The 13,148-nt window shown below is 51.5% G+C and overlaps 27 non-coding genes across 27 annotated transcripts; all 27 read right to left on the bottom strand.

The window, feature by feature from the left end:
- Positions 1–226: 226 nt before the first annotated feature.
- On the bottom strand, positions 227–346 carry LOC121772986. The gene has a single exon (XR_006044595.1). It is a non-coding gene; the product is annotated as a 5S ribosomal RNA (ribosomal RNA).
- Positions 347–731: 385 nt separating this feature from the next.
- LOC121773021 lies at positions 732–850 on the bottom strand. Its single transcript, XR_006044628.1, has one exon. It is a non-coding gene; the product is annotated as a 5S ribosomal RNA (ribosomal RNA).
- A 400-nt stretch (positions 851–1,250) lies between these two features.
- Positions 1,251–1,369, bottom strand: LOC121772952. The gene has a single exon (XR_006044562.1). It is a non-coding gene; the product is annotated as a 5S ribosomal RNA (ribosomal RNA).
- A 154-nt stretch (positions 1,370–1,523) lies between these two features.
- On the bottom strand, positions 1,524–1,642 carry LOC121772909. The gene has a single exon (XR_006044520.1). It is a non-coding gene; the product is annotated as a 5S ribosomal RNA (ribosomal RNA).
- Positions 1,643–2,042: 400 nt separating this feature from the next.
- Positions 2,043–2,161, bottom strand: LOC121772945. Its single transcript, XR_006044555.1, has one exon. It is a non-coding gene; the product is annotated as a 5S ribosomal RNA (ribosomal RNA).
- Positions 2,162–2,545: 384 nt separating this feature from the next.
- LOC121772951 lies at positions 2,546–2,664 on the bottom strand. Its single transcript, XR_006044561.1, has one exon. It is a non-coding gene; the product is annotated as a 5S ribosomal RNA (ribosomal RNA).
- Positions 2,665–2,818: 154 nt separating this feature from the next.
- Positions 2,819–2,937, bottom strand: LOC121772906. Its single transcript, XR_006044517.1, has one exon. It is a non-coding gene; the product is annotated as a 5S ribosomal RNA (ribosomal RNA).
- A 400-nt stretch (positions 2,938–3,337) lies between these two features.
- LOC121772924 lies at positions 3,338–3,456 on the bottom strand. Its single transcript, XR_006044535.1, has one exon. It is a non-coding gene; the product is annotated as a 5S ribosomal RNA (ribosomal RNA).
- A 385-nt stretch (positions 3,457–3,841) lies between these two features.
- On the bottom strand, positions 3,842–3,960 carry LOC121773020. The gene has a single exon (XR_006044627.1). It is a non-coding gene; the product is annotated as a 5S ribosomal RNA (ribosomal RNA).
- Positions 3,961–4,360: 400 nt separating this feature from the next.
- Positions 4,361–4,479, bottom strand: LOC121772957. The gene has a single exon (XR_006044567.1). It is a non-coding gene; the product is annotated as a 5S ribosomal RNA (ribosomal RNA).
- A 154-nt stretch (positions 4,480–4,633) lies between these two features.
- On the bottom strand, positions 4,634–4,752 carry LOC121772953. The gene has a single exon (XR_006044563.1). It is a non-coding gene; the product is annotated as a 5S ribosomal RNA (ribosomal RNA).
- Positions 4,753–5,153: 401 nt separating this feature from the next.
- On the bottom strand, positions 5,154–5,272 carry LOC121772964. The gene has a single exon (XR_006044574.1). It is a non-coding gene; the product is annotated as a 5S ribosomal RNA (ribosomal RNA).
- Positions 5,273–5,673: 401 nt separating this feature from the next.
- LOC121772987 lies at positions 5,674–5,792 on the bottom strand. Its single transcript, XR_006044596.1, has one exon. It is a non-coding gene; the product is annotated as a 5S ribosomal RNA (ribosomal RNA).
- Positions 5,793–6,193: 401 nt separating this feature from the next.
- LOC121772917 lies at positions 6,194–6,311 on the bottom strand. The gene has a single exon (XR_006044528.1). It is a non-coding gene; the product is annotated as a 5S ribosomal RNA (ribosomal RNA).
- A 401-nt stretch (positions 6,312–6,712) lies between these two features.
- On the bottom strand, positions 6,713–6,830 carry LOC121772916. The gene has a single exon (XR_006044527.1). It is a non-coding gene; the product is annotated as a 5S ribosomal RNA (ribosomal RNA).
- A 400-nt stretch (positions 6,831–7,230) lies between these two features.
- On the bottom strand, positions 7,231–7,349 carry LOC121772963. The gene has a single exon (XR_006044573.1). It is a non-coding gene; the product is annotated as a 5S ribosomal RNA (ribosomal RNA).
- Positions 7,350–7,750: 401 nt separating this feature from the next.
- On the bottom strand, positions 7,751–7,868 carry LOC121772989. The gene has a single exon (XR_006044598.1). It is a non-coding gene; the product is annotated as a 5S ribosomal RNA (ribosomal RNA).
- A 401-nt stretch (positions 7,869–8,269) lies between these two features.
- On the bottom strand, positions 8,270–8,387 carry LOC121772910. Its single transcript, XR_006044521.1, has one exon. It is a non-coding gene; the product is annotated as a 5S ribosomal RNA (ribosomal RNA).
- Positions 8,388–8,787: 400 nt separating this feature from the next.
- On the bottom strand, positions 8,788–8,905 carry LOC121772922. The gene has a single exon (XR_006044533.1). It is a non-coding gene; the product is annotated as a 5S ribosomal RNA (ribosomal RNA).
- Positions 8,906–9,304: 399 nt separating this feature from the next.
- On the bottom strand, positions 9,305–9,423 carry LOC121772950. Its single transcript, XR_006044560.1, has one exon. It is a non-coding gene; the product is annotated as a 5S ribosomal RNA (ribosomal RNA).
- A 400-nt stretch (positions 9,424–9,823) lies between these two features.
- On the bottom strand, positions 9,824–9,942 carry LOC121772988. Its single transcript, XR_006044597.1, has one exon. It is a non-coding gene; the product is annotated as a 5S ribosomal RNA (ribosomal RNA).
- A 400-nt stretch (positions 9,943–10,342) lies between these two features.
- LOC121772936 lies at positions 10,343–10,460 on the bottom strand. Its single transcript, XR_006044546.1, has one exon. It is a non-coding gene; the product is annotated as a 5S ribosomal RNA (ribosomal RNA).
- A 401-nt stretch (positions 10,461–10,861) lies between these two features.
- Positions 10,862–10,980, bottom strand: LOC121772932. The gene has a single exon (XR_006044543.1). It is a non-coding gene; the product is annotated as a 5S ribosomal RNA (ribosomal RNA).
- Positions 10,981–11,380: 400 nt separating this feature from the next.
- Positions 11,381–11,499, bottom strand: LOC121772982. Its single transcript, XR_006044591.1, has one exon. It is a non-coding gene; the product is annotated as a 5S ribosomal RNA (ribosomal RNA).
- A 401-nt stretch (positions 11,500–11,900) lies between these two features.
- Positions 11,901–12,018, bottom strand: LOC121772920. The gene has a single exon (XR_006044531.1). It is a non-coding gene; the product is annotated as a 5S ribosomal RNA (ribosomal RNA).
- Positions 12,019–12,419: 401 nt separating this feature from the next.
- LOC121773000 lies at positions 12,420–12,538 on the bottom strand. The gene has a single exon (XR_006044608.1). It is a non-coding gene; the product is annotated as a 5S ribosomal RNA (ribosomal RNA).
- Positions 12,539–12,938: 400 nt separating this feature from the next.
- Positions 12,939–13,057, bottom strand: LOC121772984. The gene has a single exon (XR_006044593.1). It is a non-coding gene; the product is annotated as a 5S ribosomal RNA (ribosomal RNA).
- Between the last annotated feature and the right edge of the window lie 91 nt (positions 13,058–13,148).

The following is a 13,148-nucleotide window of genomic DNA, read 5'->3' as shown; positions in this document are numbered from 1 at the left end:
GCTAATGCCGGGGGCGGAAAAAGGTCATTTCGAGCCGTTTTGGGCACTTTTCGACCTTAAATGCTGCTTTTCGGCACGTTTGAGGCTGTGGGACCCACTCGTTATCAGCGCGCGAAGAATTTGTGCCTTCCTTCTTCGCACTCTTCAACCACTAGCAGGTCATCGATTTTCACACCTCAGTAAGAGCAACTGAAATGATGAAAAAAAATTGACGTACTCGCAAAAATGGGTGCAACACGAGGACTTCCCAGGGGGGGCACCCATCCTAGTACTGCTCTCGGACAAGCACGCTTAACTTCGGAGTTCTGATGGGATCCGGTGCAATAGTGCAGGTATGATCGCACCCATTAACCCATCCGCACTTTATTCTTTCTTATCGTACGCTCTCGAACGCAGGTTCTGATCCCCCACCCTTCAGACGGCCATAACTTTTGAACCGGAATGAGTTACGGGACCCACAACATATCATCGCGAAGCTCTCGCCGAGCCCCCCGTCCCTGCCGCTAATGCCGGGGGAGGAAAAAAGGTCGTTTCGAGCCGTTTTGGGCACTTTTGAAACCTTAAATGCTGCTTTTCGGCACGTTTAAGGTTGTGGGACCCGCTCGTTATCAGCGCGCAAAGAACTTCGTGCCTTCCTTCTTCGCACTCTTCAACCACTAGCAGGTCATCGATTTTCACACCTCAGTAAGAGCAACTGAAATGATGAAAAAAAATTGACGTACTCGCAAAAATGGGTGCAACACGACGACTTCCCAGGGGGGCACCCATCCTAGTACTGCTCTCGGACAAGCACGCTTAACTTCGGACTTCTGATGGGATCCGGTGCAATAGTGCAGGTATGATCGCACCCATTAACCCATCCGGACTTTATTCTTTCTTATCGTAGGCTCCCGAACGCAGGTTCTGATCCCCCACCCTTCAGACGGCCATAACTTTTGAACCGGAAGGAGTTACGGGACCCACAGCATATCATCGCAGAGCTCTCGCCGTGCCCCTCATCCTCAGCCCCGGTCGAAGCTCGCCGCTAATGCCGGGGGCAGAAAAAAGGTCATTTTGAGACGTTTTGCACACTTTTCGACCTTAAATGCTGCATTTCGGCACGTTTAAGGCTGTGGGACCCGCTCGTTATCAGCGCGGGAAGAACTTCGTGCCTTCCTTCTTCGCACGCTTCAACCACTAGCAGGTCATCGATTTTCGCACCTCAGTAAGAGCAACTGAAATGATGAAAAAAAATGACGTACTAGCAAAAATGGGTGCAACACGAGGACTTCCCAGGGGGGCACCCATCCTAGTACTGCTCTCGGACAAGCACGCTTAACTTCGGAGTTCTGATGGGATCCGGTGCAATAGTGCAGGTATGATCGCACCCATTAACCCATCCGCACTTTATTCTTTCTTATCGTACGCTCCCGAACACAGGTTCTGATCCCCCACCCTTCAGACGGCCATAACTTTTGAACCGGAAGGAGTTACGGGACCCACAACATATCATCGCGAAGCTCTCGCCGAGCCCCCCGCAAAAAGGGGTGCAACACGAGGGCTTCCTAGGGGGTCACCCATCCTAGTACTACTCTCGCCCAAGCATGCTTAACTTCAGAGTTCTGATGGGATCCGGTGCATTAGTGCTGGTATGATCGCACCCATCAACCCATCCGCACTTTATTCTTTCATGTCGTACGCTCCCATACGCAGGTTCTGATCTCCCACCCTTCAGACGGCCATAACTTTTGAACCGGAAGGAGTTACGGGACCCACAGCATATCATCGCGAAGCTCTCGTCGAGCTCCCCGTCCCTAGCCCCAGGCTAATCCTGCCGCTAATGCCGCGGGTGGAAAAATGGTCGTTTCGAGCCGTTTTGGGCACTTTTCGACCTTAAATGCTGCTTTTCGGCACGTTTAAGGCTGTGGGACCCACTCGTTATCAGCGCGCGAAGAACTTCGTGCCATCCTTCTTTGCACTCTTCAACCACTAGCAGGTCATCGATTTTCGCACCTCAGTAAGAGCAACTGAAATGATGAAAAAAAATGACGTACTCGCAAAAAGGGGTGCAACACGAGGACTTCCCAGGGGGACACCCATCCTAGTACTACTCTCGGACAAGCACGCTTAACTTCGAAGTTCTGATGGGATCCGGTGCATTAGTGCAGGTATGATCGCACCCACCAACCCATCCGCACTTTATTCTTTAATGTCGTACGCTCCCGTACGCAGCTTCTGATCTCCCACCCTTCAGACGGCCATAACTTTTGAACCGGAATGAGTTACGGGACCCACAACATATCATCGCGAAGCTCTCGCCGAGCCCCCCGTCCCTGCCGCTAATGCCGGGGGAGGAAAAAAGGTCGTTTCGAGCCGTTTTGGGCACTTTTGAAACCTTAAATGCTGCTTTTCGGCACGTTTAAGGCTGTGGGACCCGCTCGTTATCAGCGCGCAAAGAACTTCGTGCCTTCCTTCTTCGCACTCTTCAACCACTAGCAGGTCATCGATTTTCGCACCTCAGTAAGAGCAACTGAAATGATGAAAAAAAATGACGTACTCGCAAAAATGGGTGCAACACGAGGACTTCCCAGGGGGGCACCCATCCTAGTACTGCTCTCGGACAAGCACGCTTAACTTCGGAGTTCTGATGGGATCCGGTGCAATAGTGCAGGTATGATCGCACCCATTAACCCATCCGCACTTTATTCTTTCTTATCGTACGCTCCCGAACACAGGTTCTGATCCCCCACCCTTCAGACGGCCATAACTTTTGAACCGGAAGGAGTTACGGGACCCACAACATATCATCGCGAAGCTCTCGCCGAGCCCCCCGCAAAAAGGGGTGCAACACGAGGACTTCCTAGGGGGTCACCCATCCTAGTACTACTCTCGCCCAAGCATGCTTAACTTCAGAGTTCTGATGGGATCCGGTGCATTAGTGCTGGTATGATCGCACCCATCAACCCATCCGCACTTTATTCTTTCATGTCGTACGCTCCTGTACGCAGGTTCTGATCTCCCACCCTTCAGACGGCCATAACTTTTGAACCGGAAGGAGTTACGGGACCCACAGCATATCATCGCGAAGCTCTCGTCGAGCTCCCCGTCCCTAGCCCCAGGCTAATCCTGCCGCTAATGCCGCGGGTGGAAAAATGGTCGTTTCGAGTCGTTTTGGGCACTTTTCGACCTTAAATGCTGCTTTTCGGCACGTTTAAGGCTGTGGGACCCACTCGTTATCAGCGCGCGAAGAACTTCGTGCCATCCTTCTTTGCACTCTTCAACCACTAGCAGGTCATCGATTTTCGCACCTCAGTAAGAGCAACTGAAATGATGAAAAAAAATGACGTACTCGCAAAAAGGGGTGCAACACGAGGACTTCCCAGGGGGACACCCATCCTAGTACTACTCTCGGACAAGCACGCTTAACTTCGGAGTTCTGATGGGATCCGGTGCATTAGTGCAGGTATGATCGCACCCACCAACCCATCCGCACTTTATTCTTTAATGTCGTACGCTCCCGTACGCAGCTTCTGATCTCCCACCCTTCAGACGGCCATAACTTTTGAACCGGAATGAGTTACGGGACCCACAACATATCATCGCGAAGCTCTCGCCGAGCCCCCCGTCCCTGCCGCTAATGCCGGCGGAGGAAAAAAGGTCGTTTCGAGCCGTTTTGGGCACTTTTGAAACCTTAAATGCTGCTTTTCGGCACGTTTAAGGCTATGGGACCCGCTCGTTATCAGCGCGCAAAGAACTTCGTGCCTTCCTTCTTCGCACTCTTCAACCACTAGCAGGTCATCAATTTTCACACCTCAGTAAGAGCAACTGAAATGATGAAAAAAAATTGACGTACTCGCAAAAATGGGTGCAACACGACGACTTCCCAGGGGGGCACCCATCCTAGTACTGCTCTCGGACAAGCACGCTTAACTTCGGACTTCTGATGGGATCCGGTGCAATAGTGCAGGTATGATCGCACCCATTAACCCATCCGGACTTTATTCTTTCTTATCGTAGGCTCCCGAACGCAGGTTCTGATCCCCCACCCTTCAGACGGCCATAACTTTTGAACCGGAAGGAGTTACGGGACCCACAGCATATCATCGCAGAGCTCTCGCCGTGCCCCTCATCCTCAGCCCCGGTCGAAGCTCGCCGCTAATGCCGGGGGCAGAAAAAAGGTCATTTTGAGCCGTTTTGCACACTTTTCGACCTTAAATGCTGCATTTCGGCACGTTTAAGGCTGTGGGACCCGCTCGTTATCAGCGCGGGAAGAACTTCGTGCCTTCCTTCTTCGCACGCTTCAACCACTAGCAGGTCATCGATTTTCGCACCTCAGTAAGAGCAACTGAAATGATGAAAAAAAATGACGTACTCGCAAAAATGGGTGCAACACAAGGACTTCCCAGGGGGGCACCCATCCTAGTACTGCTCTCGGACAAGCACGCTTAACTTCGGAGTTCTGATGGGATCCGGTGCAATAGTGCAGGTATGATCGCACCCATTAACCCATCCGCACTTTATTCTTTCTTATCGTACGCTCCCGAACACAGGTTATGATCCCCCACCCTTCAGACGGCCATAACTTTTGAACCGGAATGAGTTACGGGACCCACAACATATCATCGCGAAGCTCTCGCCGAGCCCCCCGCAAAAAGGGGTGCAACATGAGGACTTCCTAGGGGGTCACCCATCCTAGTACTACTCTCGCCCAAGCATGCTTAACTTCAGAGTTCTGATGGGATCCGGTGCATTAGTGCAGGTATGATCGCACCGATCAACCCATCCGCACTTTATTCTTTCATATCGTACGCTCCCGTACGCAGGTTCTGATCTCCCACCCTTCAGACGGCCATAACTTTTGAACCGGAAGGAGTTACGGCACCCACAGCATATCATCGCGATGCTCTCGCCGAGCTCCCCGTCCTCAGCCATGTGCAAAGCCCGTCGCTAATGCCATGGGCATAAAAAAGGTCGCTTCGAGCCGTTTTGGGCACTTTTCGACCTTAAATGCTGCTTTTCGGCACGTTTAAGGCTGTGGGACCCGCTCGTTATCAGCGCGCAAAGAACTTCGTGCCTTACTTCTTCGCACTCTTCAACCACTAGCAGGTCATCGATTTTCGCACCTCAGTAAGAGCATCTGAAATGATGAAAAAAAATCGACGTACTCGCAAAAAGGGGTGCAACACGAGGACTTCCCAGGGGGACACCAATCCTAGTACTGCTCTCGGACAAGCACGCTTAACTTCGGAGTTCTGATGGGATCCGGTGCATTAGTGCAGGTATGATCGCACCCATCAACCCATCCGCACTTTATTCTTTAATGTCGTACGCTCCCGTACGCAGGTTCTGATCTCCCACCCTTCAGACGGCCATAACTTTTGAACCGGAAGGAGTTACGGGACCCACAACATATCATCATGAAGCTCTCGCCAAGCCCCTCGTCCCCAGACCCAGGCAAAGCCCGCCGCTAATGCCGGGTGCAGAAAAAAGGTCGTTTCGAGCCATTTTGGGCACTTTTCAACCTTAAATGCTGCTTTTCGGCACGTTTAAGGCTTTGGGACCCGCTCGTTATCAGCGCGCGAAGAACTTCGTGCCTTCCTTCTTCGCACTCTTCAACCACTAGCAGGTCATCAATTTTCGAACCTCAGTAAGAGCAACTGAAATGAAGAAAAAAAATTGACGTACTCGCAAAAAGGGGTGCAACACGAGGACTTCCTAGGGGGTCACTCATCCTAGTACTACTGTCGGACAAGCACGCTTAACTTCGGAGTTCGGATGGGATCCGGTGCATTAGTGCTGGTATGATCGCACCCATCAACCCATCCGCACTTTATTCTTTCATATCGTACGCTCCCGAACGCAGGTTCTGATCTCCCACCCTTCAGACGGCCTTAACTTTTGAACCGGAAGGTGTTACGGGACCCACAGCATATCATCGCGAAGCTCTCGCCGAGACCCTCGTTCCCAGCATCGGGCGAAGCCCATCGCTAATGCCGTGTGCGGAAAAAAGGTCACTTCGAGCCGTTTTGGGCACTTTTCGACCTTAAATGCTGCTTTTCGGCACGCTTAAGGCTGTGGGACCCGCTCGTTATCCGCGCGCGAAGAACTTCGTGCCTTCCTTCTTCGCACTCTTCAACCACTAGCAAGTCATCGATTTTTGCACCTCAGTAAGAGCAACTGAAATGATGAAAAAAAATTGACGTACTCGCAAAAAGGGGTGCAACACGAGGACTTCCTAGGGGTCACCCATCCTAGTACTACTCTCGCCCAAGCATGCTTAACTTCGGAGTTCTGATGGGATCCGGTGCATTAGTGCTGGTATGATCGCACCCATCAACCCATCCGCAATTTATTCTTTCATGTCGTACGCTCCCGTACGCAGGTTCGGATCTCCCACCCTTCAGACGGCCATAACTTTTGAACCGGAAGGAGTTACGGGACCCACAGCATATCATCGCGAAGCTCTCGTCGAGCTCCCCGTCCCTAGCCCCAGGCTAATCCTGCCGCTAATGCCGCGGGTGGAAAAAGGGTCGTTTCGAGCCGTTTTGGGCACTTTTCGACCTTAAATGCTGCTTTTCGGCACGTTTAAGGCTTTGGGACCCGCTCGTTATCAGCGCGCGAAGAACTTCGTGCCTTCCTTTTTCGCACTCTTCAACCACTAGCAGGTCATCAATTTTCGAACCTCAGTTAGAGCAACTGAAATGAAGAAAAAAAATTGACGTACTCGCAAAAAGGGGTGCAACACGAGGACTTCCTAGGGGTCACCCATCCTAGTACTACTCTCGCCCAAGCATGCTTAACTTCGGAGTTCTGATGGGATCCGGTGCATTAGTGCTGGTATGATCGCACCCATCAACCCATCCGCAATTTATTCTTTCATGTCGTACGCTCCCGTACGCAGGTTCTGATCTCCCACCCTTCAGACGGCCATAACTTTTGAACCGGAAGGAGTTACCGGACCCACAACATATCATCGCGAAGCTCTCGCCGAGCCCCTCGTCCCCAGACCCGGGCAAAGCTCGCCCTAATGCCGAGGGCAGAAAAAAGGTCGTTTCGAGCCATTTTGGGCACTTTTCGACCTTAAATGCTGCTTTTCGGCACGTTTAAGGCTTTGGGACCCGCTCGTTATCAGCGCGCGAAGAACTTCGTGCCTTCCTTTTTCGCACTCTTCAACCACTAGCAGGTCATCAATTTTCGAACCTCAGTAAGAGCAACTGAAATGAAGAAAAAAAATTGACGTACTCGCAAAAAGGGGTGCAACACGAGGAATTCCTAGGGGGTCACTCATCCTAGTACTACTCTCGGACAAGCACGCTTAACTTCGGAGTTCGGATGGGATCCGGTGCATTAGTGCTGGTATGATCGCACCGATCAACCCATCCGCACTTTATTCTTTCATATCGTACGCTCCCGAACGCAGGTTCTGATCTCCCACCCTTCAGACGGCCATAACTTTTGAACCGGAAGGAGTTACGGCACCCACAACATATCATCGCGATGCTCTCGCCGAGCTCCCCGTCCCCAGCCGCGTGCAAAGCCCGTCGCTAATGCCAGGGGCATAAAAAAGGTCGTTTCGAGCCGTTTTGGGCACTTTTCGACCTTAAATGCTGCTTTTTGGCACGTTTAAGGCTGTGGGACCCGCTCGTTATCAGCGCGCAAAGAACTTCGTGCCTTACTTCTTCGCACTCTTCAACCACTAGCAGGTCATCGATTTTCGCACCTCAGTAAGAGCATCTGAAATGATGAAAAAAAATCGACGTACTCGCAAAAAGGGGTGCAACACTAGGAATTCCCAGGGGGCACCCATCCTAGTACTGCTCTCGGACAAGCACGCTTAACTTCGGAGTTCTGATGGGATCCGGTGCATTAGTGCAGGTATGATCGCACCCATCAACCCATCCGCACTTTATTCTTTAATGTCATACGCTCCCGTACGCAGGTTTTGATCTCCCACCCTTCAGACGGCCATAACTTTTGAACCGGAAGGAGTTACAGGACCCACAACATATCATCATGAAGCTCTCGCCGAGCCCCTCGTCCCCAGACCCGGGCAAATCCCGCCGCTAATGCCGGGTGCAAAAAAAAGGTCGTTTCGAGCCATTTTGGGCACTTTTCAACCTTAAATGCTGCTTTTCGGCACGTTTAAGGCTTTGGGACCCGCTCGTTATCAGCGCGCGAAGAACTTCGTGCCTTCCTTCTTCGCACTCTTCAACCACTAGCAGGTCATCAATTTTCGAACCTCAGTAAGAGCAACTGAAATGAAGAAAAAAAATTGACGTACTCGCAAAAAGGGGTGCAACACGAGGACTTCCTAGGGGTCACCCATCCTAGTACTACTCTCGCCCAAGCATGCTTAACTTCGGAGTTCTGATGGGATCCGGTGCTTTAGTGCTGGTATGATCGCACCCATCAACCCATCCGCACTTTATTCTTTCATGTCGTACGCTCCCGTACGCAGGTTCTGATCTCCCACCCTTCAGATGGCCATAACTTTTGAACCGGAAGGAGTTACGGGACCCACAGCATATCATCGCGAAGCTCTCGTCGAGCTCCCCGTCCCTAGCCCCAGGCTAATCCTGCCGCTAATGCCGCGGGTGGAAAAAGTGTCGTTTCGAGCCGTTTTGGGCACTTTTCGACCTTAAATGCTGCTTTTCAGCACGTTTAAGGCTGTGGGACCCACTCGTTATCAGCGCGTTTAGAACTTCGTGCCATCCTTCTTTGCACTCTTCAACCACTAGCAGGTCATCGATTTTCGCACCTCACTAAGAGCAACTGAAATGATGAAAAAAAATGACGTACTCGCAAAAAGGGGTGCAACACGAGGACTTCCTAGGGGTCACCCATCCTAGTACTACTCTCGCCCAAGCATGCTTAACTTCGGAGTTCTGATGGGATCCGGTGCATTGGTGCTGGTATGATCGCACCCATCAACCCATCCGCACTTTATTCTTTCATGTCGTACGCTCCCGTACGCAGGTTCTGATCTCCCACCCTTCAGACGGCCATAACTTTTGAACCGAAAGGAGTTACGGGACCCGCAGCATATCATCGCGAAGCTCTCGCCGAGCCACCCGTCCCTAGCCCCGGGCGAAGCCTGCCGCTAATGCCGCGGGCGGAAAAAAGGTCTTTTCGAGCCGTTTTGGGCACTTTTCGACCTTAAATGCTGCTTTTCGACACGTTTAAGGCTGTGGGTCCCGCTCGTTATCAGCGCGCGAAGAACTTCGTGCCATTCTTCTTTGCACTCTTCAACCACTAGCAGGTCATCGATTTTCGCACCTCAGTAAGAGCAACTGAAATGCTGAAAAAAATAACGTACTCGCAAAAAGGGGTGCAACACGAAGACTTCCCAGGGGGACACCCATCCTAGTACTGCTCTCGGACAAGCACGCTTAACTTCGGAGTTCTGATGGGATCCGGTGCATTAGTGCAGGTATGATCGCACCCATCAACCCATCCGCACTTTATTCTTTAATGTCGTACGCTCCCGTACGCAGGTTCTGATCTCCCACCCTTCAGACGGCCATAACTTTTGATCCGGAAGGAGTTACCGGACCCACAACATATCATCGCGAAGCTCTCGCCGAGCCCCTCGTCCCCAGACCTGGGTAAAGCCCGCCCTAATGCCGGGGGCAGAAAAAAGGTCGTTTCGAGCCATTTTGGGCACTTTTCGACCTTAAATGCTGCTTTTCAGCACGTTTAAGGCTTTGGGACCCGCTCGTTATGAGCGCGCGAAGAACTTCGTGCCTTCCTTTTTCGCACTCTTCAACCACTAGCAGGTTATCAATTTTCGAACCTCAGTAAGAGCAACTGAAATGAAGAAAAAAAATTGACGTACTCGCAAAAAGGGGTGCAGCACGAGGACTTCCTAGGGGGTCACTCATCTTAGTACTACTCTCGGACAAGCACGCTTAACTTCGGAGTTCGGATGGGATCCGGTGCATTAGTGCTGGTATGATCGCACCAATCAACCCATCCGCACTTTATTCTTTCATATCGTACGCTTCCGAACGCAGGTTCTGATCTCTTACCCTTCAGACGGCCTTAACTTTTGAACCGGAAGGAGTTACGGGACCCTCAGCATATCATCGCGAAGCTCTCGCCGAGCCCCTCGTTCCGAGCATCGGGCAAAGCCCATCGCCAATGCCATGTGCGGAAAAAAGGTCACTTCGAGCCGTTATGGGCACTTTTCGACCTTAAATGCTGCTTTTCGGCACGTTTAAGGCTGTGGGACCCGCTCGTTATCAGCGCGCGAAGAACTTTGTGCCTTCCTTCTTCGCACTCTTCAACCACTAGCAAGTCATCGATTTTCGCACCTCAGTAAGAGCAACTGAAATGATGAAAAAAATTGACGTACTCGCAAAAAGGGGTGCAACACGAGGACTTCCTAGGGGTCACCCATCCTAGTACTACTCTCGCCCAAGCATGCTTAACTTCGGAGTTCTGATGGGATCCGGTGCATTAGTGATGGTATGATCGCACCCATCAACCCATCCGCACTTTATTCTTTCATGTCGTACGCTCCCGTACGCAGGTTCTGATCTCCCACTCTTCAGACGGCCATAACTTTTGAACCGGAAGGAGTTACGGGACCCGCAGCATATCATCGCGAAGCTCTCACCGAGCCCTCCGTCCCTAGCCCCGAGCGAAGCCTGCCGCTATTGCCGCGGGTGGAAAAAAGGTCGTTTCGAGCCGTTTTGGGCACTTTTCGACCTTAAATGCTGCTTTTCGACACGTTTAAGGCTGTGGGACCCGCTCGTTTATCAGCGCATGAAGAACTTCGTGCCATTCTTCTTTGCACTCTTCAACCACTAGCAGGTCATCGATTTTCGCACCTTAGTAAGAGCAACTGAAATGATGAAAAAAAATGACGTACTCGCAAAAAGGGGTGCAACACGAGGACTTCCCAGGGGGACACCCATCCTAGTACTGCTCTCGGACAAGCACGCTTAACTTCGGAGTTCTGATGGGATCCGGTGCATTAGTGCAGGTATGATCGCACCCATCAACCCATCCGCACTTTATTCTTTAATGTCGTACGCTCCCGTACGCAGGTTCTGATCTCCCACCCTTCAGGCGGCCATAACTTTTGAACCGGAAGGAGTTACGGGACCCACAACATATCATCGCGAAGCTCTCGCCGAGCCCCTCGTCCACAGACCCGGGCAAAGCCCGCCCTAATGCCGGGGGCAGAAAAAAGGTCGTTTCGAGCCATTTTGGGCACTTTTCGACCTTAAATGCTGCTTTTCGGCACGTTTAAGGCTTTGGGACCCGCTCGTTATCAGCGCGCGAAGAACTTCGTGCCTTCCTTTTTCGCACTCTTCAACCATTAGCAGGTCATCAATTTTCGAACCTCAGTAAGAGCAACTGAAATGAAGAAAAAAAATTGACGTACTCGCAAAAAGGGGTGCAACACGAGGACTTCCTAGGGGGTCACTCATCCTAGTACTACTCTCGGACAAGCACGCTTAACTTCGGAGTTCGGATGGGATTCGGTGCATCAGTGCTGGTATGATCGCACCCATCAACCCATCCGCACTTTATTCTTTCATATCGTACGCTCCCGAACGCAGGTTCTGATCTCCCACCCTTCAGACGACCTTAACTTTTGAACCGGAAGGAGTTACAGGACCCACAGCATATCATCGCGAAGCTCTCGCCGAGCCCCTCGTTCCCAGCATCAGGCGAAGCCCATCGCTAATGAAATGTGGGGGAAAAAAGGTCACTTCGAGCCGTTTTGGGCACTTTTCGACCTTAAATGCTGCTTTTCGGCACGTTTAAGGCTGTGGGACCCGCTCGTTATCAGCGCGCGAAGAACTTCGTGCCTTCCTTCTTCGCACTCTTCAACCACTAGCAAGTCATCGATTTTCGCACCTCAGTAAGAGCAACTGAAATGATGAAAAAAAATGACGTACTCGCAAAAAGGGGTGCAACACGAGGACTTCCTAGGGGTCACCCATCCTAGTACTACTCTCGCCCAAGCATGCTTAACTTCGGAGTTCAGATGGGATCCGGTGCATTAGTGCTGGTATGATCGCACCCATCAACCCATCCGCACTTTATTCTTTCATGTCGTACGCTCCCGTACGCAGGTTCTGATCTCCCACCCTTCAGACGGCCATAACTTTTGAACCGGAAGGAGTTACGGAACTCGCAGCATATCATCGCGAAGCTCTCGCCGAGCCCCCCGTCCCAAGCCCCGAGCGAAGCCTGCCGATAATGCCGCGGGCGGAAAAAAGGTCGTTTCGAGCCGTTTTGGGCACTTTTCGACCTTAAATGCTGCTTTTCGACACGTTTAAGGCTGTGGGACCCGCTCGTTATCAGCGCGTGAAGAACTTCGTGCCATTCTACTTTGCACTCTTCAACCACTAGCAGGTCATCGATTTTCACACCTCAGTAAGAGCAACTGAAATGATGAAAAAAAAATGACGTACTCGCAAAAAGGGGTGCAACACGAGGACTTCGCAGGGGGACACCCATCCTAGTACTGCTCTCGGACAAGCAAGCTTAACTTCGGAATTCTGATGGGATCCGGTGCATTAGTGCAGGTATGATCGCACCCATCAACCCATCCGCACTTTATTCTTTAATGTCGTACGCTCCCGTACGCAGGTTCTGATCTCCCACCCTTCAGACGGCCATAACTTTTGAACCGGAAGGAGTTACGGGACCCACAATATATCATCGCGAAGCTCTCGCCGAGCCCCTCATCCCCAGACCCGGGCAAAGCCCGCCCTAATCTTGGGGGCAGAAAAAAGGTAGTTTCGAGCCATTTTGGGCACTTTTCGACCTTAAATGCTGCTTTTCGGCACGTTTAAGGCTATGGGACCCGATCGTTATCAGCGTGCGAAGAACTTCGTGCCTTCCTTTTTCGCACTCTTCAACCACTAGCAGGTCATCAATTTTCGAACCTCAGTAAGAGCAACTGAAATGAAGAAAAAAAATTGACGTACTCGCAAAAAGGGGTGCAACACGAGGACATCCTAGGGGGTCACTCATCCTAGTACTACTCTCGGACAAGCACGCTTAACTTCGGAGTTCGGATGGGATCCGGTGCATTAGTGCTGGTATGATCGCACCCATCAACCCATCCGCACTTTATTCTTTCATATCGTACGCTCCCGAACGCAGGTTCTGATCTCCCACCCTTCAGACGGCCTTAACTTTTGAAC

The sequence above is a fragment of the Salvia splendens genome, chromosome 16 (assembly GCF_004379255.2).
Source record: "Salvia splendens isolate huo1 chromosome 16, SspV2, whole genome shotgun sequence".
In the NCBI taxonomy this organism is placed as follows: domain Eukaryota; kingdom Viridiplantae; phylum Streptophyta; class Magnoliopsida; order Lamiales; family Lamiaceae; genus Salvia; species Salvia splendens.
This window is presented reverse-complemented; position numbering and strand designations above follow the sequence as displayed.